General features: G+C 34.8%; 1 protein-coding gene across 4 annotated transcripts in view; it reads right to left on the reverse strand.

Annotated features, from left to right (window-relative positions):
* Positions 1 to 11,342, reverse strand: part of MARCHF3 (membrane associated ring-CH-type finger 3) — a 1,103,404-nt gene extending 1,092,062 nt beyond the window's left edge. For all 4 annotated transcript variants that reach the window (XM_044060792.1, XM_044060789.1, XM_044060791.1 and 1 more), the window contains exon 1: positions 10,993 to 11,342. The gene's annotated coding sequence lies outside the window, so the exon portion shown is untranslated. The remainder of the gene's footprint in view (positions 1 to 10,992) is intronic.
* Between the last annotated feature and the right edge of the window lie 2,364 nt (positions 11,343 to 13,706).

Raw genomic sequence — 13,706 nt, forward strand, 5'->3', positions numbered from 1 at the left:
AGTAGTCACATATATAAATATGGATGAACAAGAAAACCTGAATATTTTGAATTGTTCTGACTTTGTTAAACTTGCAGGGAACTCCAAAGCATATGCCCTGCTTCATGTCATTAATGTTTGGAAGAACATTAAGGAAAGGGGAAGTGGAAGGAAAGGAGCAACTGTGGGTAAATTGTTTTTTGTTCTTAACAGTATTTCTATAAAACATGACATATATTGCATGCTATTTAGTAAAGCTTTTTCAGTTATTTTTGTGTATAATGCGGATACTAAAGTAAACAGGTGTCATTTTTCTTCTTGCTTTCTTCTTGTTCAGTTTTAAGAAATGTAGGCAATATAATGTAAAAAGAGAAGAAAGCCTGAACAAAAAAGCATATTATAAATAAAACTGATATGTTTTTTCTTATCTTTGCATAGAATAATGACCATTATAGGGCCCTTGGCTTGATCCATCAACAGGTTTTAATTAGAAAAAAGTAAATAAAAGAACATTTAATGTAATGACAAATTTTCCTTTCACAAATAAATGTTCACAGTACAACATGAGAAGCCTGTAGCTGAAGGTAACTGTGTATTCAGTTCTCATGTTTCTATGGAGAGACAATGATAATGGCAACAAAACAGAATACTTTTTTCCTTCAGTGGCTAAAAGAACATGTTTTCTGAAGGTATTCAAGTTGTTTTCTACATCTGATACAGGAATAAAGATAAGACAAAAATAGACAGGATTTAGTTTAAGTAGAAGCACAAGCTGTACCATACATCTTAGCATGGATAACCTTCAATATAGGTTAATTCAAGCCTATGAGTGTGGCTGTCAGTCTGGGGCATTTTTCCTATTAGGTTGATTAAACTTCATTATTTAAAGATGCACACAGTTTTGTGTGTTTGTATTAAGTTAATAGATTATGGGGGTGTTTATTATTTTGTTTGAGGGTTTTTATTAAAAAAAAAAGTCTTGTAAGATGTGACATAGGTTCAAACTGATATGACAAGAAACAACTGTATAAAAGATCAACCTTACAAATATCATTATATCCATGCAACACAAAATCTGAAACTAGCCATTAAAAGGCTGTTATACATAACAGATAGGAATAAGAACTTTTTTATCATAATCTCAACATTTTCCATATTCTGTTTGAATGTGAATGGCCTCACAGGTATATACAAAAAAGAAAGAGTAGTGAACTATATTAAAAATGCAGAGCAAATAGCTATTTTACAGGAGACACATCCAGAAAGAACTGAGCATGTGAATTTGATAAAGAAAGGATTTCAGGATAGATATTCAGCAGAATATCTGGGACAAAGGAAAAGGGGAGTACTTATATTAACTGCTAGATGAGCTCCAATAGTGATAAAAGAGGGAAAAAGACAATAATGGTAGATTTGTAGTAGTAGGGGGCTACTGGGAAGGAGGATTATACTGGGATGTACTTATATTCCACAAAAAAAACTGTTACAATACAGCTTAAGAAAATTCTGGGAAAAATAATCAGATTTCAGCAAGGAATATTACGTAAAAGTGGGGACTGAAATTTTGATTTGCAACAGTGAGGATATATCTGGGGGGGCTAGACTGGAAAACATAACAAAGGAGGGTAGATTTTAGAAGAAATGCATGGAAATATCTGGTATGGAATGTGTGACCTAAGTATTCGGAGCTCAGAGAGAATTTACATTTCTTGACAAAATAATAAAGTTAATTAGGAGGATAAATTAGGGATTGGAGACAAAAATTCAAGTGGAAGAGTTCCTCTCTGATAAGCTCATTTTGAACAGAGGAACCAGGCAGTGGTGTCCTCTTCCCCCTTTATTTGCATTATATTAGAGCCACTAGTAAAGAAAATAAGGGACTCAGAAATTCAAGGAATAACTGTTTGGCTTTATTTGCAGATTATATTATTTTGTACCTGATAAACCAGAAAATGATATTTCATGGCTATGGAACATTCTGAGACAGCTTCAAGTATTTTAGGGATAGAAAAGTAATGAAGATAAAACATATATAATAGCTATAAACTGTGTACCGAAAGACAAACTTGTCCAGCAATACCCATATTTTTTGGGGACATAATAAAAATAAGTACTTAGGAATATGAATTAAAAAGGATTCTGTTCTGTCAGCTAAGGATATGTGGAAAGAGGCTAAATAAAAGATAAAAAAACTGAGAAACTGGAAATTGTTTTATGGGTATAGACAGTAAGATACAAGCAGCGAAAGTGTTTTTAGTCCCTTTAGTTTTTTACACAAATCATGCATATTTTTATCAACCAGAAGAGAAGTTGTGGATAGCAATTAATAAAGAGTTGAAGGATTTGGTCTGGGAGAGGAAAAGGGCAAGGGTCACTTGGGATAAGTTGATCCTCCTAATAGAACATGTGGTTTGGGATTGCCTGATTTGAAGGGGTATTTTAGAACTTTACAGTTAAGGCTCCTATACAAGGCGCAAGCAGGAAGCTATAATTCAAAGTGGAAAGGGATGATGATGAAACAGGGAAGAAGCTCGAGAAATAAGGAGAGACTGGGATTTGTTACTGGGGTTACAAATCTTTAAGGAGAATAAAAATAACAATAACTATACATAATATTATATTCATAAAGTAGCAAGTATTCTAAGAACTAAGCCAACATGGGAATAGAGGAAGGAGATACTGCTAATAGGGATGACTCCAATTAAGGGTACAGAGAATGGACAAGAGAGTGCTGAAATTTACTGGAGAAAACTGACAAAGGAACCAAGATATTGTGAGCAAATAATTAGAGAAGGAAATGTAACAGAATGAGCAGAGGCCAAGAATTCATTTGGACACCAGGCTAGAGATTGCCTTCCCTATCATGGACTGATATTAGCGCATAGGCAAAGAGAAAGGAATAATGGGATATTAAGTGAAAGACTAGTACTGGTAGAATTTTTAGTAGAATCTAAAACAGAAGCTGCTGCTAAAAAAGGATAATTGGTAGAACATATAAAATATTGCATGATAACTAAAGGAATCAATCAGAGACTGTTAGAAAGGATTGGGAAGAGAGACTGGATAAGCAATTCACAAAGAAACAATAGGAAGATATATGTATGGCTCCCAAATATCCATCAAACTCTAGAAGATTTAGGATCTTTGCTTGGAAATGTTTGCAATAGGGTTTGCTTGTGGATAAGTACATGTGGGTGTTGCTGTGTTCAGGACAAAATGCTTAGAAGTGTGCATATACATGCATGCATACATGCATGCATGGGGTATCTGAATATGTGTGTGTGTCTGTGTGTCTATCCAAGTGTCTGTAAGTGTAGGGTGGTGCATTTGCTATTGCAATACATGGGCTACTAGTGATAACACTAGTGCAGTTAGGTCTGACGGCACAAGTGTTTGATTCAAAGACAAGGCAGGAAGTTGCTAATGAGGTATTTTTCATTGCAGCCATACCTGTCTCCAAAGCACATTTTCTTAAATTAGGCAATCAGCATGAGCAGTGAGCATTTTACTAAATTCTGCCCTATATTTTCAGAAAATCCATGTCACTACAAATCTTCTTAGTTTAATGGCTTTCTAAGTGAATTAAATAAGTGCCCCTGATTTGGGGACTTTGTCCCTCATTCTCGAGAAAGCAGTTTGACAGCTATGCACTGGAGTACTGAATGCTAAGCAAAAACATGTATATAAAGTTATAAATTTTTTAAATGCTGTACTTATATGCCTTTACAATCTAAAGTCATGCTGGAAGAAGTAATAATCAGCTCTCCAGAGAAAAATATTTCAGTTATTTTTAAATATACATTATTTTAAGAGTATTTTTATTGTACCACACCATCAATAATGAAGTTAACAGAAAAAGACAACAATGGTTTTCATATAGCAGCAAGTATTTGTTGCTAAATACATTGATAGAAAATGGTCTTATTCCAACAATTAAAGTCACATAAAGATGCTAACATTAATAATGTTTTATAGTTTATTAACTCAAATAAGTTTATTTTGTTTTCTCCAACTGTTCATAAGAATATACGACTGATGTAACAGAGGCAAACAGCACTTGCATTTAAACAGACAAAAGTATGATTACCAAGAAATCAGGGCTACAAATGAAATTTGATTTACAATACCTTGCATCTAACATGTGCCATTCACTTTCAAAGTGGTATCATGACAGACATTTTTAAATGTGCATATTTTGAATCAAACCATTTCATAAACATTTTACAGCTATTCAAGGGTGAGGAGTGCAGTTGTAAGTTTTTTTTTTTTTCTCAAAAATTTTTTATTAATTATATGAATAGCAAGACAATTAAAAGATTATACATAACAAGAAGGCATAAATGAACATATAACAATTCATCTAGTGATAACAACCTTCCTGAGATTTTGATAAATTATTTAGAAATAAAACATACACCATATGTACACTATATACAAGTTAGGCAACCTGAGAGAAGAAAAGAAAAAAAAAAAAAAAAAAATATTTAACATTAACTATTTAATATGTTTAGAACCTTTTCTAACACAACCTTTCTAATAGCTTTTTTTTTCTGGACTCCCACCTAAGTATCTTTGAGCATCAATAAATTTAAAAGCCACTTTCTGGAAAGTAACCCATTTTAATTTAGAACGATCAATCCAATTTTGTATTATATAAAGTTTTAGTAATGAGCAAATAAAAATGATAACATGAATATCAACTTTTGAAAGATGAATCAATGGAATATGTAGAATAGCAAATTCCCGTCAACGTGGATTTTGATATCCCATTTTCTGCAGTCTGACTTTCAAAGATGTCCACAATCTGTGAGAAAAATGACAATACCATAGAATATGAAGGAGGTCTGCTTGGGGATGAGAACAGCATGAACACGAAGGGGACTTATTTGGGTTAAATTTGTTTAATTTGATTGGGGTAAAGTAGGCATCATTATTAATCATTAATTGTGTGTATGCTAATTTTTAAAAGGGATAAATTCCTTAGTGTGTCTAATAGCCAGGACTTTCTGAGATTCTGACAATTGGGAATTATAATTCAACCAAACATTAGATAAAAGACAGTTGTGGTCCATCATTAAAGAATTAATTAATTTATATGAGTTTGAGAGCATTTTATCAGATGATGAAAGTATTTTGATAATCGTGTTAAGGTTTTTCAATTGTGAGTCTATGGGGACCAGACAAACAAATTTGTTTTTAATTATTGCTCTTAGTTGTGTAAGAATTGGTGAGTAATTCCAGTTTACTTTCAATAACTTACGCCAGTCAGATAAAGGCAAGTCAAGATATTTCAAAACATCTCCTACTTTTAGATTTTTAATTAAAGGATAGTTTGTTAAGTTCAAAAGTTTATTGTCCAATAATATATTTGGGTTTAGATGAATTGGCTGAACATGGTGCGAGATCTTTTCTAGTTTACACATTTTGAGTAAGGTTTGGAAATCTCTAATCTTTTGTTTAAATACTGTAGATATATTTTAATAAATAAACTATCCAGAGAGATAAAGGGAATAGCTTCAGGATTTAAATTATTAGAAATGACATAATTATACCATAATTTTATCCATAATGAGTGATTTGGATAAGAAGTGTTATTGAATTTAGAGATAGTAAGAAGTTTATTGGATGAGACAATCAAATAATAGAGATAAAGATTAGGTAAACCCAAACCTCCCTTGTCCTTGAAAATGCCAATCTAGAATAGGAAATTCTAACAGATTTAGGGAACCATATGAATTTTGCCAAAGCTTTATTTACAGACTCAAAAAATTTTTGAAATTATCTGATCAGATGATGAGAATTGGTAAAGAAATTTAGGCAGAATATTCATTTTAATAATGGCCACCCTTGAAAGAAATGAAAGGTTTAGATGCTTCCATCTGTCCATATCAGACAATATAGAGTTCCATAATTTATTAATATTATTTTGAAAGGAAGATTTATTATTGTGTTCTAAATTGATTCCTAAATATTTTATATTATAAGTAAACTGAAAATGATCGTCTGGAAACAAAAAAGATTTGTGTGCTAAATGATTTAAGGGAAAAATATGAGTTTTGTAGAATTTAAAAGATAGTTGGAAACCAAAGAAAAATAATCAATAGAATTCATTATTTTTCTGTAATCAGATAATGGAGTTTGAAAGTAGATTACTAAATCATCCGCAAAAGCAGAGAAATGAATATTAGTATTAAGAATTCTAGGGATGTTATGAAAAGTATTTTGAGTAATAAACAATAGCAAAGGTTCTAAGTAAATGTTGAAAAGAAAAGGGGACAATGGACAACCCTGTCTTGTTCCTTTAGTGATCTTTATCGGAGCAGAAAATTGACCATTAATGTATAGTCTAGTAACAGTTGTAAGTTAAAATAAGAAAAGTGTGTGTGAGTGTGCTGTGAAGTAGGGAGCACTTTACTAAGTGACACAAAGGTAGAATCTGATCTATAATTGTAACGTTACTATCTCAGCATCTAGGCTGAGGATGCATAAAACAATGTTGCTAGGGCAGCCTAGCCCACTAAAAATGTTTGTCACACAATATGCAGATGGTGCTACGTGGGGTTCCGACTCTTGTGTGACAGGTTTGCATCTCTCTTTACACATACTCGCATACATATATATATAAATATATGTACGTATTTAAACATCTATATACACACATGCATGCAAGCGCACACATACATAGGTATACATATGCAAAATGGCTGTTGGCTGCACTAATAAATAAATGGATAATTTGTCATCATACACTTTGTATCATCATCTTGTTTTTAAACTTTGTGTTAGTATGAGTTTATTCACACAACCCTGCATCAGAGATTTAGCATTTCATTAAAAATCAAAATTATACAAAAAATTACATTCAGATATACAAATGTTATAACTAAAACATGGCAGCGATAATGTAACCATCACCCTACTCATCATACTCAATATGAAATATCTACAAAACAAATATTTCATTCTTAGACAGGGTATTTGTAAATTGGTAAAGAAAAAAAACAAGAATAGCAGTTTTCATTTTAACAACTATGGTTAACTTCAAAAGAAACGGTAACAGGTTAGTGAAAATGTGAAAATTGCTCAGCACAATACCTATAACATTCATGGCAGTGTACTTAAATACCAGTGACCCGTCTGTAGAATTGTTAAAAAGTTTGTCAATTAATTGACAAATCAATGTGAATAAATCCAAAAAAACAGTAGAGTACTAGCAATACAAAAGTTCTGCATAACATCTACAAAATGAGTGATGCTTACATGCATGTACCTCATGTCTATTTTGTAAGCAGGGAAATACTACAGAATCTTGTTCCCATTTTGTTTAAACAAGCAAATCTGATAGCAGTGTGACACAAGTAAATAACCTACAAAACAAATGAAATTACATTTACATTAATGTCTGAAATTTGTTTTAATAATCAAGAAAGCAAAATAAAATGTAATCTACAGTTGTTCTTTATTCCACAAATACAGCAGTTTTTTTTCTCTTTTGTATAAATTAAATATGCACAGCTAACTGAAAACAGTGAACAATCTTCTAGTGATGCCTTTGGTCACGAGGACTTTACACAGTGGACAGCCACATGCAGACATACATGTTCAGGGCACCATTCATAGTCATTGTCTGTGTCTCCGCTAAACACATAATTCCATGAAGCATTATTAGTGAGGGTAGGATAGTGGGGGTGGTGTTGAGGAGCAGCAATGAATAACACTAGTTTAAAAAAAATGTATTCATACTGGGCCAGGAATTGGTGAACAAAATATTAAAGATAAGAAGAACCCGCATAACTTGGGCAAAGAAAGGCTGAGTATGTAAATATTTATTAAACTAAAAAACAAAGAACATCCAACTATACAGGGGAAACTGTGCTCAGACACATCACAGCTGCCTATGAAGACAACAGATAAGAAGGTAAGTTACAAGCCATTCTGGCAGCATGTATATGTGTGGGGGTGGGGACTGGGGGGACAATACAATGAAGCACTTGCAATGTATCAATTCAAGTAAACCTATTTCACCTTTTGAGATCTTTAAGACTTAAAGTCTTATGTGGGTACAGGCCATGAGTCAATCCCCAATACACAATGTAGCTGCATGGGGGGAGGGGAAAACTGTCACCATTATCAGTGCTTTTGCTGTCATTACCATTATGTCATTATCAGTACTTTTGGCACTCCAGTAGAACCTACTCAGAGGACTGTCACTGGAAAATGTATTCCATTCCCACTTCATACTGGATTCTCACCCACATTATACACATGCATTCATTGTTTCACGTTTGCACAACACTGTCTCATGGAGCACTTACTAATAAATTTGGTCACGCAGTAAAGCATGGAAAGTTAAAATGTTCTATCACACCTGGCTTTCAGTGGGTCAGGAAATTAAAGAGGTATACAGATAAGTAAAGTGTCTTGGCTGACATCTAACTTTTTTGCTCTGGACAGGATTACACCTATTTCTGCTTCAGGTGACTGTCTTCATCAGAAGTATGGCCCCAATCCTTAACTTAATTTCTAATGCAAAGCAAAGAACACAGGCCATGGTTTTACAACAAGCATGCTACGAAGCTGCTGTAGTCTGCCAAAGATGACTGAAAATGGAACAGGCAGACTGCATGGCTAAACCACCTCTGCTGACCATTAACATGCTTATAAGAATTTTACAACTGTTTGTCTTGTCTTACCTTTAATCTGGGCAGCAATGGAACAAGGAACACTTGGCTCAGGCCACACAAATGGGTTACCAATAAACAAACAAGCCTTTAGCATACATTGCTAAACAGACTGTATTCCTACAGCCGCATATGCACTCGTACTGCTGGCTTGCTACCAAAGTTGTGGTTTAATGTTTCAGTAGCTGTAACATACAATTTGGTCATCATTGACTAGTTACTCCTCTAGTATGCAAGTATACTTTTGTATTCTGTCAAAAACATAACTTTTACAATTCTTGTTTCCTTAATGCAGTAATTATAACACGAGACTACAAGTGTCTATACAAAAGCATGGTACATCTAATGCTGACAACTTTAATATACTGCACTATAATCCAAGTATTTAGGGAAGCACAGAGAGAATGACTGTCAAGAAATACACACTAAACGAGCTACTGTACATAAAGACAATGAGAAGAACAGTGACAATGGGTCAAATACCCAGTCAAATGCAGCTACAGCCAGTACCAGGCTATTAATATTTCCTCAGGGTAGTCCAACTGCTAAGCACTTTAAACAGCTTACTCAAGGAAAAAAATGGCAGCGACTCAACCTCTCATTTGCTCTAGGAGTCTTATTTCTGCCTAATTTATAACTGTGTTCTTAAGCCCAGTGTGCCCAGCGTTCAACAGCTCTCATCTCCACACTGCAAGCGTCGTCTGTCTAAGCTATGTAACTCATACATGCTTGAAGAAATGCACTTTTTGGAACAGTCAAATGCCTTTGAACTAGGAAAATTCATACCTTTTCCACTTGCTGTTGACTGCTGAACAGATGCTCAGGTAGTATACCAGTGATCCCAAGTTACAATACACTGGCAAAACTGGATGACTACACGTAATTACACTGCCATTCTTTTTAAAAGTAAAATGTGTATAAAATCTGTGGGCTAACCTGCACAGTCCCACCAGTCTTGACTACTTGAAAACATGTATTATGTTCTGTATGAACATATGCAATAGGTTTGATGTTTGTATTCTAATGTCTTCTAAAACTGAACACAAGCTGTAAAGCACTCAGAATGTTAGCTACAAAATAACTAAATAAAACAAAGTACTTTACCTGTTTAACTGTATTTACTACACTGTCCTACAAGAAAGACCACAGTCCTGTTTCTTTGAAGACCCTAGAAGTAAGCTTCAAGAAAAATTGATGAACTGCAAGGAAACATAAACGCATGTAAAAGAATACAGATATTTACACAAACAGCCTTTTCCTTTTCACTAACCAAATAAGAAAGACAGAACCAGATGCACCTTTCAGGAAGTAACCCAGGGAGGAAAGTTTCACAAGTTGTATCATTACAGCAAGAAGCACTAACAAATAAGGAAGAATGACTTCAAGACACCAGTGTAAGGCACCAATATCTGGTAAATGAACACAAGTATTGGGTATAAGTGTATAAGACCAGCTGCAGATTACTACTGCAGTCTAACACAAAATCTATATACCATACAATTTCTAAAACAACAAATATACAGTCAGGGTCGCCTTCAGGATCATATATAAGTACTAAAACTAATACAACTCAGCTTACAAAGCTGAAAAATAACTGGAACTTCCTTACTCTTCCACCCCCACATACAAGCCAATCTTAGTATCACTTTGGACAGCATATATTTCTCTGCTACGCTAGGGGTGACTGTATCCTGTATTTAGGCAGGCCGGGTTACCCACTATTCAGGTTCCTTGCATGCACAGTGCCTTTGTTGACTGGTGTCACTCACAAATAAAGACACTACAATCCAGTAGTAATAGTATACTACAGGTGTTTTGGCTGAGGATGGGGGGGCTGCCTGTCTAGACAGATCTGAAGTTCATGGTCATTGCCAGATGGACAGTGATTCAACATACACAAAGTAAAAGCAACGTATTACTGAAAAATGTGCAATCACAAACAAAAAACTCCGGTGATTCTTCTTGCAATCATGTAAATAAATCAGATAAGACCGCTACCACATAGTTTTTAAGTGCCACACGTGAGATACGTCACTCGATGTCTCTCATAAATCATATGAAGTATAAAAACAAACAAAAATATATGCATTATACGAAATGGCATTTCCATAATGGAAAAAACATGACGTGCAACACTTGCAATCTACAAATATTAAAAACACTATTTAAGTTGAGTTTATGTGCCTGCATCACCATGTTTCAAGTCTGATCACAAGTCACGCATTCCGTTCCACTGTCACACATTTAGGTAGAGAATAGAGATGCAAGCTGCCACTGGCACATAAACAAGGCAGCTGTAGCTTCTAAGAAAGTAATATTATGCAGAGCTTACCTTTAAAAGAATAGTGACGTCTTGGTACTAAACTCATTTCATTATAAGTGTGCAGGTGCATTAATCTGGGACACCTATTTTCCCTTTCTGAAGGTATTCCTTGACTTTCAGACCCGAAACACCTAGCCAAACTGCGCTCACCTATTTCCCTTTTGCGCAGTATCATGCGAAGCGCTTGACTGACTTGCAGCTGCAATACCAGACATTCATTTCTGAAGCTTGCCTAAGCCAAAACTACAGGGAGTATAGGAGTCCGTGACTGACGTGCGACATAGCAAATCGCTAAAGACATCATCAAAACTCACAAAACATAGCAACTACATGATAGAAGTCGCTTAGGGGAGCCACTTACAAGCAGAAGGCGGAGAACCCATCCCGAGTACGTCATCGTGTTGATGAGGAGAGCCGTAGCGCCACCTACTGCTGGAAATATTCGGCATCCAGCTGGGGGTAGGAGCGCTGTTCTGGTTAACTTTGTAAATAAATAGTCATATTTTGTTGTTTTTGTATGTTAATGTCTGGTTTACTGTCCTATATTGTTCTTATGCTTATAGAGTCAAAACTTTTTCTCAATAAAATGAGTTTAAAAAAAAACCTTTATGTTCCTCATTTTAAGTCTTAAAAAAGTCCATGTTCCTCTTGGTTCCACATTCAAAGTGTATGTCGCGTATTCAGTGTCAGGAATATTTAACTGATATCCATGGTAAATCATAATAAATTATAGTAATTCATTAAAAGAACTTGTTTTAAGTGTGAAGCATACTACTCTCAACACTAGAGTGGTGGCCTTTTTTCAATTCATGGGAGATCCAAAGTAGTATTTATTCTACTAGAGGAAATTGGGGGGGGGGTTTCAGGGTACTTCATCTATTTTTGATGTGTGCCATGGGATCTATTATATCCACCTTATATACCATCATACCAAGCAGATAGACATTTGTTCTGTTAAACTTAGTATAGCCTCTTGTGTGATGTTTTATACAAAGGAAAAGCCTATAAAACATGTTTTGTCTGTGTGGTGCACATTTTTTGTATAGTACCATTATTTTGCATTTTATAGTCTATATGGATTTTGACAGGGTCAGCCTTAGCAAAGTAACGTCTGTGATTTACTTGTTTTAGTCTTTTCTGTATGTGAGCAGTAAGTGGCAAAGTGCATAAGAGGATGATGTAATCCATTTCTAATTATACAATGAGAGATACAGACACTGGCAAATTCAGACATAAATCCCTTAATCTATCTTTACTAAAATGTGTGAAATAACATATGACAAGTGAACAAAATGTGTGACAAACTGATATCAGAGTTGGAAAACAAAATGTTAAAAGTGGAATCAAGTATATTGTTAACAATTTATAATGTCTGTGAACTGCAGATAAAATATTCTTTGGAAAATCATAGGCTATGATAAATTGCATTCTTCCTTAGGGTTTTTAAGAGTCAAAATGAGTGGCATACCTTATAAAGAGTGAGACCTGAGAGGTATGAGCAGAAGAAATAGGCAAAGCTATGTGTTTATTAGTTAGTTATAATGCTAGTTATTAAAATCTGTGGTTGTTGCTGTCCGCAAAACAGCAGAGCTCCAAAACCTGTAATAGTTTGTATTCCAAAATGACAGAGAGTCTGCAGTATTTCAAAGTGATCTTAACTCTGTAGTCCTCTTTTCAGGTAATCACTCTTGTCAAATCACTGACAAATCAAAACTTAAATGGTCCTGAAGATCTAACCATTCACTGTTTAGCCCAGTGACCATATCTCCCTAGATCTTCCACTAGAACCTAGAAATGAAAACACACCATAACACCTGTGCTGCATGTAACAAACTTTTTAAACTCTACCTATGTAACTTCCTAACTTAGCTCTCTGAAGTACTAGCTCCAATTGCACAATCAGTTAGCACATGGTGCTCAAAAGCCCTGACTGCCTAGGTATGATACACCTGCACAACTCAAGAGCTGTTTCAAAGAATGTCTCATGCACAGTGGTGAAGATATCATTCTTATTTTGTGGCAATTTAAACTTTCCAAACAAGGACTGCTCAATTGGGAATTATGGAATTTATGTATTGAGCTTTATGAGTATGTTGCATCTTTTTGTTGTATCGAGCATACTTAACTTGGAGCACTCTATGATGGAGTGATTTTACTCTCAGAGCATTGGACTTACAGCTATTATATTACTGCACTCCACTTATGAACAGTTATCAGAACTGTATGGAATTATGTAAATAAGCTGAAAAATAGTGATCAGATAATTACCAGCATCACATCAGAAAGAAAATAATGGCAGGGAAAAAGACAGGTTTAATGCTATGCTCATAAGCCTAGCTAAACAAGGTTCCCTGGCTTTTGCCACCCAAAAAGGTTATTTTCCTTTGCCCCTGTTGAGCAGAGCCACAGCAGTGATCCCCAGTGCGAATTTCCTGTTTCCCATCCAATTGTAAAGATTTCTTTTAAATGACAACCACACCCACAGACTCAAAAAACATGCTTATTTCATCATGGTTTGGTGTTTCCTACATTTTAACACCACTCTGGGACTATTTAGACTGAGCTTTTTAGATATTTTTATACGCAATTTCTGACTCTGACCACATGGGTTCTGGCATCTTGAAATAATTCTGACTGTTTCGTCTGCCTCTAAGTATCCCAGAATGCATTGTTCGTCTCCAAAAAACTGCATCAGATCTGCCACGTTTTCCCTAAAGCTCCTG

This window comes from Protopterus annectens, chromosome 2.part0 (assembly GCF_019279795.1).
Source record: "Protopterus annectens isolate FY-2018-M chromosome 2.part0, PAN1.0, whole genome shotgun sequence".
Taxonomy (NCBI): Eukaryota; Metazoa; Chordata; order Ceratodontiformes; family Protopteridae; genus Protopterus; species Protopterus annectens.